General features: G+C 36.1%; 7 non-coding genes across 7 annotated transcripts; all 7 read right to left on the bottom strand.

Moving 5' to 3' along the window:
* Positions 1 to 617: 617 nt before the first annotated feature.
* TRNAR-UCU (transfer RNA arginine (anticodon UCU)) lies at positions 618 to 707 on the bottom strand. Its single transcript is given in 2 exon segments — positions 618 to 653; positions 671 to 707. It is a non-coding gene; the product is annotated as a tRNA-Arg (tRNA).
* A 5,276-nt stretch (positions 708 to 5,983) lies between these two features.
* On the bottom strand, positions 5,984 to 6,073 carry TRNAR-UCU (transfer RNA arginine (anticodon UCU)). Its single transcript is given in 2 exon segments — positions 5,984 to 6,019; positions 6,037 to 6,073. It is a non-coding gene; the product is annotated as a tRNA-Arg (tRNA).
* An 8,310-nt stretch (positions 6,074 to 14,383) lies between these two features.
* On the bottom strand, positions 14,384 to 14,473 carry TRNAR-UCU (transfer RNA arginine (anticodon UCU)). The gene is given in 2 exon segments: positions 14,384 to 14,419; positions 14,437 to 14,473. It is a non-coding gene; the product is annotated as a tRNA-Arg (tRNA).
* Positions 14,474 to 15,881: 1,408 nt separating this feature from the next.
* On the bottom strand, positions 15,882 to 15,971 carry TRNAR-UCU (transfer RNA arginine (anticodon UCU)). The gene is given in 2 exon segments: positions 15,882 to 15,917; positions 15,935 to 15,971. It is a non-coding gene; the product is annotated as a tRNA-Arg (tRNA).
* A 671-nt stretch (positions 15,972 to 16,642) lies between these two features.
* On the bottom strand, positions 16,643 to 16,732 carry TRNAR-UCU (transfer RNA arginine (anticodon UCU)). The gene is given in 2 exon segments: positions 16,643 to 16,678; positions 16,696 to 16,732. It is a non-coding gene; the product is annotated as a tRNA-Arg (tRNA).
* Positions 16,733 to 17,404: 672 nt separating this feature from the next.
* On the bottom strand, positions 17,405 to 17,494 carry TRNAR-UCU (transfer RNA arginine (anticodon UCU)). The gene is given in 2 exon segments: positions 17,405 to 17,440; positions 17,458 to 17,494. It is a non-coding gene; the product is annotated as a tRNA-Arg (tRNA).
* A 671-nt stretch (positions 17,495 to 18,165) lies between these two features.
* On the bottom strand, positions 18,166 to 18,255 carry TRNAR-UCU (transfer RNA arginine (anticodon UCU)). The gene is given in 2 exon segments: positions 18,166 to 18,201; positions 18,219 to 18,255. It is a non-coding gene; the product is annotated as a tRNA-Arg (tRNA).
* Between the last annotated feature and the right edge of the window lie 666 nt (positions 18,256 to 18,921).

Below are 18,921 nucleotides of genomic sequence, written 5' to 3'. Positions count from 1 at the left end.
CTTCACATCATATTATCAAGCCTTCTGGGATACATGAAAGAATGATTGTTTTCTGAAACATAAAATGTCTGTAGCAAGAATCACAGTTCGGGGTGAAACCTTGAACTGCACCTTTGTTCGCTTGGGGAGAAATTCAGAGAATAGGGTATTACAGTATTTTCTTGCCAAGTGAATTGGTTTGGACAACAATTCCATACCTTAATAAAAAAGAACTGGATAAAAAGTGCAGACATACAATTGGTTAACAATACAAAAACACAAAGAGAATATACCATAAATAGCTTTGAAAGAAGATTTTACTTTATATGTCGCTAGAAACAAATGTCTGAGTGTAGGGTGTCGTGTTTTTGGTCTATCTCATTTACAGCTATTATAAAGACAATGTTTCTGAAGGAAGGATACATTAGAAAAGTGCAAAGTTTCTGGCAGTGATGTTGTATTGCTTATGAGCAATATGTTCCTGTTGCAATGGAAGGCAGACTGCTTTTGATTCAGTTGCATGCTATATTAGATACATAGGTTCAACTTGGGTCAAATACTAAGATTAAAGCATCGGCCAAAAATAAACATTCCTCACATGCATAATGTTCCTTGTTTGAATAAGAAAGTAAAAAAAGCGACTCTGGTGGGATTCGAACCCATAACCTTTGAATGACTTTGCCAATTCACTTAGAAGTCCAACGCGCTATCCATTGCGCCACAGAGCCAGATGAAAATCAACTTGCGTACATTAAGGGATGATCGAAGTTTTGTCAATCCGGTGTTTACTTCACATCATATTATCAAGCCTTCTGGGATACAAGAAAGAATAATTGTTTTCTGAAACATAAAATGTCTGTAGAAGAATCACACTTCTGGGTGAAACCTTGAACTACACCTTTGTTCCTTTAGGGATAAATTCGGAGAATAGGGTATTACAGTATTTTCTTGCCAAGTGAATTGGTTTGGACAACAATTCCATACCTTAATAAAAAAGAACTGGATAAAAAGTGCAGACATACAATTGGTTAACAATACAAAAACACAAAGAGAATATACCATAAATAGCTTTGAAAGAAGATTTTACTTTATATGTCGCTAGAAACAAATGTCTGAGCGTAGGGTGTCGTGTTTTGGTCTATCTCATTTACAGCTATTATAAAGACAATGTTTCTGAAGGAAGGATACATTAGAAAAGTGCCAAGTTTCTGGCAGTGATGTTGTATTGCTTATGAGCAATATGTTCCTGTTGCAATGGAAGGCAGACTGCTTTTGATTCAGTTGCATGCTGTATTAGATACATAGGTTCAACTTGGGTCAAATACTAAGATTAAAGCATCGGCCAAAAATAAACATTCCTCACATGCATAATGTTCCTTGTTTGAATAAGAAAGTAAAAAATGCGACTCTGGTGGGATTCGAACCCACAACCTTTGAATGACTTTGCCAATTCACTTAGAAGTGCAACGCGCTATCCATTGCGCCACAGAGCCAGATGCAAATCCACTTGCGTACAGTAAGGGATGATCGAAGTTTTGTCAATCCAGTGTTTACTTCACATCACATTATCAAGCCTTCTGGGATACATGAAAGAATGATTGTTTTCTGAAACATAAAATTTCTGTAGCAAGAATCACACTTCTGTGTGAAACCTTGAACTGCACCTTTGTTCGCTTGGGGAGAAATTCAGAGAATAGGGTATTACAGTATTTTCTTGCCAAGTGAATAGGTTTGGACAACAATTCCATACCTTAATAAAAAAGAACTGGATAAAAAGTGCAGACATACAATTGGTTAACAATACAAAAACACAAAGAGAATATACCATAAATAGCTTTGAAAGAAGATTTTACTTTATATGTCGCTAGAAACAAATGTCTGAGTGTAGGGTGTCGTGTTTTTGGTCTATCTCATTTACAGCTATTATAAAGACAATGTTTCTGAAGGAAGGATACATTAGGAAAGTGCAAAGTTTCTGGCAGTGATGTTGTATTGCTTATGAGCAATATGTTCCTGTTGCAATGGAAGGCAGACTGCTTTTGATTCAGTTGCATGCTGTATTAGATACATAGGTTCAACTTGGGTCAAATACTAAGATTAAAGCATCGGCCAAAAATAAACATTCCTCACATGCATAATGTTCCTTGTTTGAATAAGAAAGTAAAAAATTCGACTCTGGTGGGATTCAAACCCACAACCTTTGAATGACTTTGCCAATTCACTTAGAAGTCCAACGCGCTATCCATTCCGCCACAGATCCAGATGAAAATTAACTTGCGTACATTAAGGGATGATCGAAGTTTTGTCAATCCAGTGTTTACTTCACATCATATTATCAAGCCTTCTGGGATACATCAAAGAATGATTGTTTTCTGAAACATAAAATGTCTGTAGCAAGAATCACACTTCTGTGTGAAACCTTGAACTGCACCTTTGTTCGCTTGGGGAGAAATTCAGAGAATAGGGTATTACAGTATTTTCTTGCCAAGTGAATTGGTTTGGACAACAATTCCATACCTTAATAAAAAAGAACTGGATAAAAAGTGCAGACATACAATTGGTTAACAATACAAAAACACAAAGAGAATATACCATAAATAGCTTTTAAAGAAGATTTTACTTTATATGTCGCTAGAAACAAATGTCTGAGTGTAGGGTGTCGTGTTTTGGTCTATCTCATTTACAGCTATTATAAAGACAATGTTTCTGAAGGAAGGATACATTAGGAAAGTGCAAAGTTTCTGGCAGTGATGTTGTATTGCTTATGAGCAATATGTTCCTGTTGCAATGGAAGGCAGACTGCTTTTGATTCAGTTGCATGCTATATTAGATACATAGGTTCAACTTGGGTCAAATACTAAGATTAAAGCATCGGCCAAAAATAAACATTCCTCACATGCATAATGTTCCTTGTTTGAATAAGAAAGTAAAAAATGCGACTCTGGTGGGATTCGAACCCACAACCTTTGAATGACTTTGCCAATTCACTTAGAAGTGCAATGCGCTATCCATTGCACCACAGAGCCAGATGCAAACCCACTTGCGTACAGTAAGGGATGATCGAAGTTTTGTCAATCCAGTGTTTACTTCACATCACATTATCAAGCCTTCTGGGATACATGAAAGAATGATTGTTTTCTGAAACATAAAATGTCTCTAGCAAGAATCACACTTCTGTGTAAAACCTTGAACTGCACCTTTGTTCGCTTGGGGAGAAATTCAGAGAATAGGGTATTACAGTATTTTCTTGCCAAGTGAATAGGTTTGGACAACAATTCCATACCTTAATAAAAAAGAACTGGATAAAAAGTGCAGACATACAATTGGTTAACAATACAAAAACACAAAGAGAATATACCATAAATAGCTTTGAAAGAAGATTTTACTTTATATGTCGCTAGAAACAAATGTCTGAGTGTAGGGTGTCGTGTTTTTGGTCTATCTCATTTACAGCTATTATAAAGACAATGTTTCTGAAGGAAGGATACATTAGGAAAGTGCAAAGTTTCTGGCAGTGATGTTGTATTGCTTATGAGCAATATGTTCCTGTTGCAATGGAAGGCAGACTGCTTTTGATTCAGTTGCATGCTGTATTAGATACATAGGTTCAACTTGGGTCAAATACTAAGATTAAAGCATCGGCCAAAAATAGACATTCCTCACATGCATAATGTTCCTTGTTTGAATAAGAAAGTAAAAAATGCGACTCTGGTGGGATTCAAACCCACAACCTTTTAATGACTTTGCAAATTCACTTAGAAGTCCAACGCGCTATCCATTGCGCCACAGAGGCAGATAAAAATCCACTTGCGTACAGTAAGGGATGATGGAAGTTTTGTCAATCCAGTGTTTACTTCACATCATATTATCAAGCCTTCTGGGATACATGAAAGAATGATTGTTTTCTGAAACATAAAATGTCTGTAGCAAGAATCACAGTTCGGGGTGAAACCTTGAACTGCACCTTTGTTCGCTTGGGGAGAAATTCAGAGAATAGGGTATTACAGTATTTTCTTGCCAAGTGAATTGGTTTGGACAACAATTCCATACCTTAATAAAAAAGAACTGGATAAAAAGTGCAGACATACAATTGGTTAACAATACAAAAACACAAAGAGAATATACCATAAATAGCTTTGAAAGAAGATTTTACTTTATATGTCGCTAGAAACAAATGTCTGAGTGTAGGGTGTCGTGTTTTTGGTCTATCTCATTTACAGCTATTATAAAGACAATGTTTCTGAAGGAAGGATACATTAGGAAAGTGCAAAGTTTCTGGCAGTGATGTTGTATTGCTTATGAGCAATATGTTCCTGTTGCAATGGAAGGCAGACTGCTTTTGATTCAGTTGCATGCTGTATTAGATACATAGGTTCAACTTGGGTCAAATACTAAGATTAAAGCATCGGCCAAAAATAGACATTCCTCACATGCATAATGTTCCTTGTTTGAATAAGAAAGTAAAAAATGCGACTCTGGTGGGATTCAAACCCACAACCTTTGAATGACTTTGCAAATTCACTTAGAAGTCCAACGCACTATCCATTGCGCCACAGAGGCAGATAAAAATCCACTTGCGTACAGTAAGGGATGATGGAAGTTTTGTCAAACCAGTGTTTACTTCACATCATATTATCAAGCCTTCTGGGATACATGAAAGAATGATTGTTTTCTGAAACATAAAATGTCTGTAGCAAGAATCACAGTTCGGGGTGAAACCTTGAACTGCACCTTTGTTCGCTTGGGGAGAAATTCAGAGAATAGGGTATTACAGTATTTTCTTGCCAAGTGAATTGGTTTGGACAACAATTCCATACCTTAATAAAAAAGAACTGGATAAAAAGTGCAGACATACAATTGGTTAACAATACAAAAACACAAAGAGAATATACCATAAATAGCTTTGAAAGAAGATTTTACTTTATATGTCGCTAGAAACAAATGTCTGAGTGTAGGGTGTCGTGTTTTTGGTCTATCTCATTTACAGCTATTATAAAGACAATGTTTCTGAAGGAAGGATACATTAGGAAAGTGCAAAGTTTCTGGCAGTGATGTTGTATTGCTTATGAGCAATATGTTCCTGTTGCAATGGAAGGCAGACTGCTTTTGATTCAGTTGCATGCTGTATTAGATACATAGGTTCAACTTGGGTCAAATACTAAGATTAAAGCATCGGCCAAAAATAGACATTCCTCACATGCATAATGTTCCTTGTTTGAATAAGAAAGTAAAAAATGCGACTCTGGTGGGATTCAAACCCACAACCTTTGAATGACTTTGCAAATTCACTTAGAAGTCCAACGCGCTATCCATTGCGCCACAGAGGCAGATAAAAATCCACTTGCGTACAGTAAGGGATGATGGAAGTTTTGTCAATCCAGTGTTTACTTCACATCATATTATCAAGCCTTCTGGGATACATGAAAGAATGATTGTTTTCTGAAACATAAAATGTCTGTAGCAAGAATCACAGTTCGGGGTGAAACCTTGAACTGCACCTTTGTTCGCTTGGGGAGAAATTCAGAGAATAGGGTATTACAGTATTTTCTTGCCAAGTGAATTGGTTTGGACAACAATTCCATACCTTAATAAAAAAGAACTGGATAAAAAGTGCAGACATACAATTGGTTAACAATACAAAAACACAAAGAGAATATACCATAAATAGCTTTGAAAGAAGATTTTACTTTATATGTCGCTAGAAACAAATGTCTGAGTGTAGGGTGTCGTGTTTTTGGTCTATCTCATTTACAGCTATTATAAAGACAATGTTTCTGAAGGAAGGATACATTAGAAAAGTGCAAAGTTTCTGGCAGTGATGTTGTATTGCTTATGAGCAATATGTTCCTGTTGCAATGGAAGGCAGACTGCTTTTGATTCAGTTGCATGCTATATTAGATACATAGGTTCAACTTGGGTCAAATACTAAGATTAAAGCATCGGCCAAAAATAAACATTCCTCACATGCATAATGTTCCTTGTTTGAATAAGAAAGTAAAAAAAGCGACTCTGGTGGGATTCGAACCCATAACCTTTGAATGACTTTGCCAATTCACTTAGAAGTCCAACGCGCTATCCATTGCGCCACAGAGCCAGATGAAAATCAACTTGCGTACATTAAGGGATGATCGAAGTTTTGTCAATCCGGTGTTTACTTCACATCATATTATCAAGCCTTCTGGGATACAAGAAAGAATAATTGTTTTCTGAAACATAAAATGTCTGTAGAAGAATCACACTTCTGGGTGAAACCTTGAACTACACCTTTGTTCCTTTAGGGATAAATTCGGAGAATAGGGTATTACAGTATTTTCTTGCCAAGTGAATTGGTTTGGACAACAATTCCATACCTTAATAAAAAAGAACTGGATAAAAAGTGCAGACATACAATTGGTTAACAATACAAAAACACAAAGAGAATATACCATAAATAGCTTTGAAAGAAGATTTTACTTTATATGTCGCTAGAAACAAATGTCTGAGCGTAGGGTGTCGTGTTTTGGTCTATCTCATTTACAGCTATTATAAAGACAATGTTTCTGAAGGAAGGATACATTAGAAAAGTGCCAAGTTTCTGGCAGTGATGTTGTATTGCTTATGAGCAATATGTTCCTGTTGCAATGGAAGGCAGACTGCTTTTGATTCAGTTGCATGCTGTATTAGATACATAGGTTCAACTTGGGTCAAATACTAAGATTAAAGCATCGGCCAAAAATAAACATTCCTCACATGCATAATGTTCCTTGTTTGAATAAGAAAGTAAAAAATGCGACTCTGGTGGGATTCGAACCCACAACCTTTGAATGACTTTGCCAATTCACTTAGAAGTCCAACGGTTTTGCATTCCGCCACAGATCCAAATGAAAATTAACTTGCGTACATTAAGGGATGATCGAAGTTTTGTCAATCCAGTGTTTACTTCACATCATATTATCAAGCCTTCTGGGATACATCAAAGAATGATTGTTTTCTGAAACATAAAATGTCTGTAGCAAGAATCACACTTCTGTGTGAAACCTTGAACTGCACCTTTGTTCGCTTGGGGAGAAATTCAGAGAATAGGGTATTACAGTATTTTCTTGCCAAGTGAATTGGTTTGGACAACAATTCCATACCTTAATAAAAAAGAACTGGATAAAAAGTGCAGACATACAATTGGTTAACAATACAAAAACACAAAGAGAATATACCATAAATAGCTTTGAAAGAAGATTTTACTTTATATGTCGCTAGAAACAAATGTCTGAGTGTAGGGTGTCGTGTTTTGGTCTATCTCATTTACAGCTATTATAAAGACAATGTTTCTGAAGGAAGGATACATTAGGAAAGTGCAAAGTTTCTGGCAGTGATGTTGTATTGCTTATGAGCAATATGTTCCTGTTGCAATGGAAGGCAGACTGCTTTTGATTCAGTTGCATGCTATATTAGATACATAGGTTCAACTTGGGTCAAATACTAAGATTAAAGCATCGGCCAAAAATAAACATTCCTCACATGCATAATGTTCCTTGTTTGAATAAGAAAGTAAAAAATGCGACTCTGGTGGGATTCGAACCCACAACCTTTGAATGACTTTGCCAATTCACTTAGAAGTGCAACGCGCTATCCATTGCGCCACAGAGGCAGATAAAAATCCACTTGCGTACAGTAAGGGATGATCGAAGTTTGGTCAATCCAGTGTTTACTTCACATCATATTATCAAGCCTTCTGGGATACATCAAAGAATGATTGTTTTCTGAAACATAAAATGTCTGTAGCAAGAATCACACTTCTGTGTGAAACCTTGAACTGCACCTTTGTTCCCTTGGGGAGAAATTCAGAGAATAGGGTATTACAGTATTTTCTTGCCAAGTGAATTGGTTTGGACAACAATTCCATACCTTAATAAAAAAGAACTGGATAAAAAGTGCAGACATACAATTGGTTAACAATACAAAAACACAAAGAGAATATACCATAAATAGCTTTGAAAGAAGATTTTACTTTATATGTCGCTAGAAACAAATGTCTGAGTGTAGGGTGTCGTGTTTTTGGTCTATCTCATTTACAGCTATTATAAAGACAATGTTTCTGAAGGAAGGATACATTAGAAAAGTGCCAAGTTTCTGGCAGTGATGTTGTATTGCTTATGAGCAATATGTTCCTGTTGCAATGGAAGGCAGACTGCTTTTGATTCAGTTGCATGCTGTATTAGATACATAGGTTCAACTTGGGTCAAATACTAAGATTAAAGCATCGGCCAAAAATAGACATTCCTCACATGCATAATGTTCCTTGTTTGAATAAGAAAGTAAAAAATGCGACTCTGGTGGGATTCAAACCCACAACCTTTGAATGACTTTGCAAATTCACTTAGAAGTCCAACGCGCTATCCATTGCGCCACAGAGGCAGATAAAAATCCACTTGCGTACAGTAAGTGATGATGGAAGTTTTGTCAAACCAGTGTTTACTTCACATTACATTATCATGCCTTCTGGGATACATGAAAGAATGATTGTTTTCTGAAACATAAAATGTCTCTAGCAAGAATCACACTTCTGTGTGAAACCTTGAACTGCACCTTTGTTCGCTTGGGGAGAAATTCAGAGAATACGGTATTACAGTATTTTCTTGCCAAGTGAATTGGTTTGGACAACAATTCCATACCTTAATAAAACAGAACTGGATAAAAAGTGCAGACATACAATTGGTTAACAATACAAAAACACAAAGAGAATATACCATAAATAGCTTTGAAAGAAGATTTTACTTTATATGTCGCTAGAAACAAATGTCTGAGTGTAGGGTGTCGTGTTTTGGTCTATCTCATTTACAGCTATTATAAAGACAATGTTTCTGAAGGAAGGATACATTAGGAAAGTGCAAAGTTTCTGGCAGTGATGTTGTATTGCTTATGAGCAATATGTTCCTGTTGCAATGGAAGGCAGACTGCTTTTGATTCAGTTGCATGCTATATTAGATACATAGGTTCAACTTGGGTCAAATACTAAGATTAAAGCATCGACCAAAAATAAACATTCCTCACATGCATAATGTTCCTTGTTTGAATAAGAAAGTAAAAAATGCTACTCTGGTGGGATTCGAACCCACACCCTTTGAATGACTTTGCCAATTCACTTAGAAGTCCAACATGCTATCCATTGCGCCACAGAGCCAGATAAAAATCCACTTGCGTACAGTAAGGGATGATCGAAGTTTTGTCAATCCGGTGTTTACTTCACATCATATTATCAAGCCTTCTGGGATACAAGAAAGAATAATTGTTTTCTGAAACATAAAATGTCTGTAGAAGAATCACACTTCTGGGTGAAACCTTGAACTACACCTTTGTTCCTTTAGGGATAAATTCGGAGAATAGGGTATTACAGTATTTTCTTGCCAAGTGAATTGGTTTGGACAACAATTCCATACCTTAATAAAAAAGAACTGGATAAAAAGTGCAGACATACAATTGGTTAACAATACAAAAACACAAAGAGAATATACCATAAATAGCTTTGAAAGAAGATTTTACTTTATATGTCGCTAGAAACAAATGTCTGAGTGTAGGGTGTCGTGTTTTGGTCTATCTCATTTACAGCTATTATAAAGACAATGTTTCTGAAGGAAGGATACATTAGGAAAGTGCAAAGTTTCTGGCAGTGATGTTGTATTGCTTATGAGCAATATGTTCCTGTTGCAATGGAAGGCAGACTGCTTTTGATTCAGTTGCATGCTATATTAGATACATAGGTTCAACTTGGGTCAAATACTAAGATTAAAGCATCGGCCAAAAATAAACATTCCTCACATGCATAATGTTCCTTGTTTGAATAAGAAAGTAAAAAATGCGACTCTGGTGGGATTCGAACCCACAACCTTTGAATGACTTTGCCAATTCACTTAGAAGTGCAACGCGCTATCCATTGCGCCACAGAGCCAGATGCAAATCCACTTGCGTACAGTAAGGGATGATCAAAGTTTTGTCAATCCAGTGTTTACTTCACATTACATTATCAAGCCTTCTGGGATACATGAAAGAATGATTCTTTTCTGAAACATAAAATGTCTCTAGCAAGAATCACACTTCTGTGTGAAACCTTGAACTGCACCTTTGTTCGCTTGGGGAGAAATTCAGAGAATAGGGTATTACAGTATTTTCTTGCCAAGTGAATAGGTTTGGACAACAATTCCATACCTTAATAAAAAGGAACTGGATAAAAAGTGCAGACATACAATTGGTTAACAATACAAAAAAACAAAGAGAATATACCATAAATAGCTTTGAAAGAAGATTTTACTTTATATGTCGCTAGAAACAAATGTCTGAGTGTAGGGTGTCGTGTTTTTGGTCTATCTCATTTACAGCTATTATAAAGACAATGTTTCTGAAGGAAGGATACATTAGGAAAGTGCAAAGTTTCTGTCAGTGATGTTGTATTGCTTATGAGCAATATGTTCCTGTTGCAATGGAAGGCAGACTGCTTTTGATTCAGTTGCATGCTGTATTAGATACATAGGTTCAACTTGGGTCAAATACTAAGATTAAAGCATCGGCCAAAAATAGACATTCCTCACATGCATAATGTTCCTTGTTTGAATAAGAAAGTAAAAAATGCGACTCTGGTGGGATTCAAACCCACAACCTTTGAATGACTTTGCAAATTCACTTAGAAGTCCAACGCACTATCCATTGCGCCACAGAGGCAGATAAAAATCCACTTGCGTACAGTAAGGGATGATGGAAGTTTTGTCAAACCAGTGTTTACTTCACATCATATTATCAAGCCTTCTGGGATACATGAAAGAATGATTGTTTTCTGAAACATAAAATGTCTGTAGCAAGAATCACAGTTCGGGGTGAAACCTTGAACTGCACCTTTGTTCGCTTGGGGAGAAATTCAGAGAATAGGGTATTACAGTATTTTCTTGCCAAGTGAATTGGTTTGGACAACAATTCCATACCTTAATAAAAAAAGAACTGGATAAAAAGTGCAGACATACAATTGGTTAACAATACAAAAACACAAAGAGAATATACCATAAATAGCTTTGAAAGAAGATTTTACTTTATATGTCGCTAGAAACAAATGTCTGAGTGTAGGGTGTCGTGTTTTTGGTCTATCTCATTTACAGCTATTATAAAGACAATGTTTCTGAAGGAAGGATACATTAGAAAAGTGCAAAGTTTCTGGCAGTGATGTTGTATTGCTTATGAGCAATATGTTCCTGTTGCAATGGAAGGCAGACTGCTTTTGATTCAGTTGCATGCTATATTAGATACATAGGTTCAACTTGGGTCAAATACTAAGATTAAAGCATCGACCAAAAATAAACATTCCTCACATGCATAATGTTCCTTGTTTGAAAAAGAAAGTAAAAAATGCGACTCTGGTGGGATTTGAACCCACAACCTTTGAATGACTTTGCCAATTCACTTAGAAGTGCAACGCGCTATCCATTGCGCCACAGAGCCAGATGCAAATCCATTTGCGTACAGTAAGGGATGATCGAAGTTTTGTCAATCCAGTGTTTACTTCACATCACATTATCAAGCCTTCTGGGATACATGAAAGAATGATTGTTTTCTGAAACATAAAATGTCTGTAGCAAGAATCACACTTCTGTGTGAAACCTTGAACTGCACCTTTGTTCGCTTGGGGAGAAATTCAGAGAATAGGGTATTACCGTATTTTCTTGCCAAGTGAATAGGTTTGGACAACAATTCCATACCTTAATAAAAAAGAACTGGATAAAAAGTGCAGACATACAATTGGTTAACAATACAAAAACACAAAGAGAATATACCATAAATAGCTTTGAAAGAAGATTTTACTTTATATGTCGCTAGAAACAAATGTCTGAGTGTAGGGTGTCGTGTTTTTGGTCTATCTCATTTACAGCTATTATAAAGACAATGTTTCTGAAGGAAGGATACATTAGGAAAGTGCAAAGTTTCTGGCAGTGATGTTGTATTGCTTATGAGCAATATGTTCCTGTTGCAATGGAAGGCAGACTGCTTTTGATTCAGTTGCATGCTGCATTAGATACATAGGTTCAACTTGGGTCAAATACTAAGATTAAAGCATCGGCCAAAAATAAACATTCCTCACATGCATAATGTTCCTTGTTTGAATAAGAAAGTAAAAAATTCGACTCTGGTGGGATTCAAACCCACAACCTTTGAATGACTTTGCCAATTCACTTAGAAGTCCAACGCGCTATCCATTCCGCCACAGATCCAGATGAAAATTAACTTGCGTACATTAAGGGATGATCGAAGTTTTGTCAATCCAGTGTTTACTTCACATCATATTATCAAGCCTTCTGGGATACATCAAAGAATGATTGTTTTCTGAAACATAAAATGTCTGTAGCAAGAATCACACTTCTGTGTGAAACCTTGAACTGCACCTTTGTTCGCTTGGGGAGAAATTCAGAGAATAGGGTATTACAGTATTTTCTTGCCAAGTGAATTGGTTTGGACAACAATTCCATACCTTAATAAAAAAGAACTGGATAAAAAGTGCAGACATACAATTGGTTAACAATACAAAAACACAAAGAGAATATACCATAAATAGCTTTTAAAGAAGATTTTACTTTATATGTCGCTAGAAACAAATGTCTGAGTGTAGGGTGTCGTGTTTTGGTCTATCTCATTTACAGCTATTATAAAGACAATGTTTCTGAAGGAAGGATACATTAGGAAAGTGCAAAGTTTCTGGCAGTGATGTTGTATTGCTTATGAGCAATATGTTCCTGTTGCAATGGAAGGCAGACTGCTTTTGATTCAGTTGCATGCTATATTAGATACATAGGTTCAACTTGGGTCAAATACTAAGATTAAAGCATCGGCCAAAAATAAACATTCCTCACATGCATAATGTTCCTTGTTTGAATAAGAAAGTAAAAAATGCGACTCTGGTGGGATTCGAACCCACAACCTTTGAATGACTTTGCCAATTCACTTAGAAGTGCAATGCGCTATCCATTGCACCACAGAGCCAGATGCAAACCCACTTGCGTACAGTAAGAGATGATCGAAGTTTTGTCAATCCAGTGTTTACTTCACATCACATTATCAAGCCTTCTGGGATACATGAAAGAATGATTGTTTTCTGAAACATAAAATGTCTCTAGCAAGAATCACACTTCTGTGTAAAACCTTGAACTGCACCTTTGTTCGCTTGGGGAGAAATTCAGAGAATAGGGTATTACAGTATTTTCTTGCCAAGTGAATAGGTTTGGACAACAATTCTATACCTTAATAAAAAAGAACTGGATAAAAAGTGCAGACATACAATTGGTTAACAATACAAAAACACAAAGAGAATATACCATAAATAGCTTTGAAAGAAGATTTTACTTTATATGTCGCTAGAAACAAATGTCTGAGTGTAGGGTGTCGTGTTTTTGGTCTATCTCATTTACAGCTATTATAAAGACAATGTTTCTGAAGGAAGGATACATTAGGAAAGTGCAAAGTTTCTGGCAGTGATGTTGTATTGCTTATGAGCAATATGTTCCTGTTGCAATGGAAGGCAGACTGCTTTTGATTCAGTTGCATGCTGTATTAGATACATAGGTTCAACTTGGGTCAAATACTAAGATTAAAGCATCGGCCAAAAATAGACATTCCTCACATGCATAATGTTCCTTGTTTGAATAAGAAAGTAAAAAATGCAACTCTGGTGGGATTCGAACCCACAACCTTTGAATGACTTTGCCAATTCACTTAGAAGTCCAACGCGCTATCCATTGTGCCACAGAGCCAGATTAAAATCAACTTGCGTACATTAAGGGATGATCGAAGTTTTGTCAATCCAGTGTTTACTTCACATCATATTATCAAGCCTTCTGGGATACATGAAAGAATGATTGTTTTCTGAAACATTAAATGTCTGTAGCAAGAATCACAGTTCGGGGTGAAACCTTGAACTGCACCTTTGTTCGCTTGGGGAGAAATTCAGTGAATAGGGTATTACAGTATTTTCTTGCCAAGTGAATTGGTTTGGACAACAATTTCATACCTTAATAAAAAAGAACTGGATAAAAAGTGCAGACATACAATTGGTTAACAATACAAAAACACAAAGAGAATATACCATAAATAGCTTTGAAAGAAGATTTTACTTTATATGTCGCTAGAAACAAATGTCTGAGTGTAGGGTGTCGTGTTTTTGGTCTATCTCATTTACAGCTATTATAAAGACAATGTTTCTGAAGGAAGGATACATTAGAAAAGTGCCAAGTTTCTGGTAGTGATGTTGTATGAAAGGCAGACTGCTTTTGATTCAGTTGCATGCTGTATTAGATACACAGGTTCAACTTGGGTCAAATACTAAGATTAAAGCATCGGCCAAAAATAAACATTCCTCACATGCATAATGTTCCTTGTTTGAATTAGAAAGTAAAAAATGCGACTCTGGTGGGATTTGAACCCACAACCTTTGAATGACTTTGCCAATTCACTTAGAAGTCCAACGCGCTATCCATTGCACCACAGAGCCAGATAAAAATCAACTTGCGTACATCAAGGGATGATCGAAGTTTTGTCAATCCAGTGTTTACTTCACATCATATTATCAAGCCTTCTGGGATACAAGAAAGAATATTTGTTTTCTGAAACATAAAATGTCTGTAGAAGAATCACACTTCTGGGTGAAACCTTGAACTACACCTTTGTTCCTTTAGGGATAAATTCGGAGAATAGGGTATTACTGTATTTTCTTGCAAACTGAATACGTTTGGACAACAATTCCATACCTTAATAAAAAAGAACTGGATAAAAAGTGCAGCCATACAATTGGTTAACAATACAAAAACACAAAGAGAATATACCATTAATAGCTTTGAAAGAAGATTTTACTTTATATGTCGCTAGAAACAAATGTCTGAGTGTAGGGTGTCGTGTTTTTGGTCTATCTCATTTACAGCTATTATAAAGACAATGTTTCTGAAGGAAGGATACATTAGGAAAGTGCAAAGTTTTTGGCAGTGATGTTGTATTCCTTATGAGCAATATTTTCCTGTTGCAATGGAAGGCAGACTGCTTTTGATTCAGTTGCATGCTGTATTAGATACATAGGTTCAACTTGGGTCAAATACTAAGATTAAAGGCCAAAAATAAACATTCCTCACATGCATAATGTTCCTTGTTTGAATAAGAAAGTAAAAAATACGACTCTGGTGGGATTCGAACCCACAACCTTCGAATGACTTTGCCAATTCACTTAGAAGTCCAACGCGCTATCCATTGTGCCACAGAGCCAGATTAAAATCAACTTGCGTACATTAAGGGATGATCGAAGTTTTGTCAATCCAGTGTTTACTTCACATCATATTATCAAGCCTTCTGGGATACATGAAAGAATGATTGTTTTCTGAAACATTAAATGTCTGTAGCAAGAATCACAGTTCGGGGTGAAACCTTGAACTGCACCTTTGTTCGCTTGGGGAGAAATTCAGAGAATAGGGTATTACAGTATTTTCTTGCCAAGTGAATTGGTTTGGACAACAATTCCATACCTTAATAAAAAAGAACTGGATAAAAAGTGCAGAAATACAATTGGTTAACAATACAAAAACACAAAGAGAATATACCATAAATAGCTTTGAAAGAAGATTTTACTTTATATGTCGCTAGAAACAAATGTCTGAGTGTAGGGTGTCGTGTTTTTGGTTTATCTCATTTACAGCTATTATAAAGACAATGTTTCTGAAGGAAGGATACATTAGAAAAGTGCCAAGTTTCTGGTAGTGATGTTGTATGAAAGGCAGACTGCTTTTGATTCAGTTGCATGCTGTATTAGATACACAGGTTCAACTTGGGTCAAATACTAAGATTAAAGCATCGGCCAAAAATAAACATTCCTCACATGCATAATGTTCCTTGTTTGAATTAGAAAGTAAAAAATGCGACTCTGGTGGGATTCGAACCCACAACCTTTGAATGACTTTGCCAATTCACTTAGAAGTCCAACGCGCTATCCATTGCACCACAGAGCCAGATGAAAATCAACTTGCGTACATTAAGGGATGATCGAAGTTTTGTCAATCCAGTGTTTACTTCACATCATATTATCAAGCCTTCTGGGATACAAGAAAGAATATTTCTTTTCTGAAACATAAAATGTCTGTAGAAGAATCACACTTCTGGGTGAAACCTTGAACTACACCTTTGTTCCTTTAGGGATAAATTCGGAGAATAGGGTATTACTGTATTTTCTTGCAAACTGAATACGTTTGGACAACAATTCCATACCTTAATAAAAAAGAACTGGATAAAAAGTGCAGCCATACAATTGGTTAACAATACAAAAACACAAAGAGAATATACCATTAATAGCTTTGAAAGAAGATTTTACTTTATATGTCGCTAGAAACAAATGTCTGAGTGTAGGGTGTCGTGTTTTTGGTCTATCTCATTTACAGCTATTATAAAGACAATGTTTCTGAAGGAAGGATACATTAGGAAAGTGCAAAGTTTTTGGCAGTGATGTTGTATTTCTTATGAGCAATATTTTCCTGTTGCAATGGAAGGCAGACTGCTTTTGATTCAGTTGCATGCTGTATTAGATACATAGGTTCAACTTGGGTCAAATACTAAGATTAAAGGCCAAAAATAAACATTCCTCACATGCATAATGTTCCTTGTTTGAATAAGAAAGTAAAAAATACGACTCTGGTGGGATTCGAACCCACAACCTTTGAATGACTTTGCCAATTCACTTAGAAGTCCAACGCGCTATCCATTGCGCCACAGAGCCAGATGACAATCAACTTGCGTACATCAGGGGATGATCGAGGTTTTGTCAATCCAGTGTTTACTTCACATCATATTATCAAGCCTTCTGGGATACATGAAAGAATGATTGTTTTCTGAAACATAAAATGTCTGTAGCAAGAATCACAGTTCAGGGCGAAACCTTGAACTGCACCTTTGTTCGCTTGGGGAGAAATTCAGAGAATAGGGTATTACAGTATTTTCTTGCCAAGTGAATTGGTTTGGACAACAATTCCATACCTTAATAAAAAAGAACTGGATAAAAAGTGCAGACATACAATTGGTTAACAATACAAAAACACAAAGAGAATATACCATAAATAGTTTTGAAAGAATATTTTACTTTATATGTCGCTAGAAACAAATGTCTGAGTGTAGGGTGTTGTGTTTTTGGTCTATCTCATTTACAGCTATTATAAAGACAATGTTTCTGAAGGAAGGATACATTAGGAAAGTGCAAAGTTTCTGGCAGTGATGTTGTATTGCTTATGAGCAATATGTTCCTGTTGCAATGGAAGGCAGACTGCTTTTGATTCAGTTGCATGCTGTATTAGATACATAGGTTCAACTTGGGTCAAATACTAAGATTAAAGGCCAAAAATAAACATTCCTCACATGCATAATGTTCCTTGTTTGAATTAGAAAGTAAAAAATGCGACTCTGGTGGGATTTGAACCCACAACCTTTGAATGACTTTGCCAATTCACTTAGAAGTCCAACGCGCTATCCATTGCACCACAGAGCCAGATGAAAATCAACTTGCGTACATTAAGGGATGATCGAAGTTTTGTCAATCCAGTGTTTACTTCACATCATATTATCAAGCCTTCTGGGATACAAGAAAGAATATTTGTTTTCTGAAACATAAAATGTCTGTAGAAGAATCACACTTCTGGGTGAAACCTTGAACTACACCTTTGTTCCTTTAGGGATAAATTCGGAGAATAGGGTATTACTGTATTTTCTTGCAAACTGAATACGTTTGGACAACAATTCCATACCTTAATAAAAAAGAACTGGATAAAAAGTGCAGCCATACAATTGGTTAACAATACAAAAACACAAAGAGAATATACCATTAATAGCTTTGAAAGAAGATTTTACTTTATATGTCGCTAGAAACAAATGTCTGAGTGTAGGGTGTCGTGTTTTTGGTCTATCTCATTTACAGCTATTATAAAGACAATGTTTCTGAAGGAAGGATACATTAGGAAAGTGCAAAGTTTTTGGCAGTGATGTTGTATTCCTTATGAGCAATATTTTCCTGTTGCAATGGAAGGCAGACTGCTTTTGATTCAGTTGCATGCTGTATTAGATACATAGGTTCAACTTGGGTCAAATACTAAGATTAAAGGCCAAAAATAAACATTCCTCACATGCATAATGTTCCTTGTTTGAATAAGAAAGTAAAAAATACGACTCTGGTGGGATTCGAACCCACAACCTTTGAATGACTTTGCCAATTCACTTAGAAGTCCAACGCGCTATCCATTGTGCCACAGAGCCAGATTAAAATCAACTTGCGTACATTAAGGGATGATCGAAGTTTTGTCAATCCAGTGTTTACTTCACATCATATTATCAAGCCTTCTGGGATACATGAAAGAATGATTGTTTTCTGAAACATTAAATGTCTGTAGCAAGAATCACAGTTCGGGGTGAAACCTTGAACTGCACCTTTGTTCGCTTGGGGAGAAATTCAGAGAATAGGGTATTACAGTATTTTCTTGCCAAGTGAATTGGTTTGGACAACAATTTCATACCTTAATAAAAAAGAACTGGATAAAAAGTGCAGACATACAATTGGTTAACAATACAAAAACACAAAGAGAATATACCATAAATAGCTTTGAAAGAAGATTTTACTTTATATGTCGCTAGAAACAAATGTCTGAGTGTAGGGTGTCTTGTTTTTGGTCTATCTCATTTACAGCTATTATAAAGACAATGTTTCTGAAGGAAGGATACATTAGAAAAGTGCCAAGTTTCTGGCAGTGATGTTGTATTGCTTATGAGCAATATGTTCCTGTTGCAATGGAAGGCAGACTGCTTTTGATTCAGTTGCATGCTGTATTAGATACATAGGTTCAACTTGGGTCAAATAATAAGATTAAAGCATCGGCCAAAAATAAACATTCCTCACATGCATAATGTTCCTTGTTTGAATAAGAA

Source organism: Ambystoma mexicanum (genome assembly GCF_040938575.1).
Source record: "Ambystoma mexicanum isolate Mex_15411 chromosome 12 unlocalized genomic scaffold, UKY_AmexF1_1 Mex_chr12_unloc.1, whole genome shotgun sequence".
Lineage (NCBI taxonomy): Eukaryota > Metazoa > Chordata > Amphibia > Caudata > Ambystomatidae > Ambystoma > Ambystoma mexicanum.
This window is presented reverse-complemented; position numbering and strand designations above follow the sequence as displayed.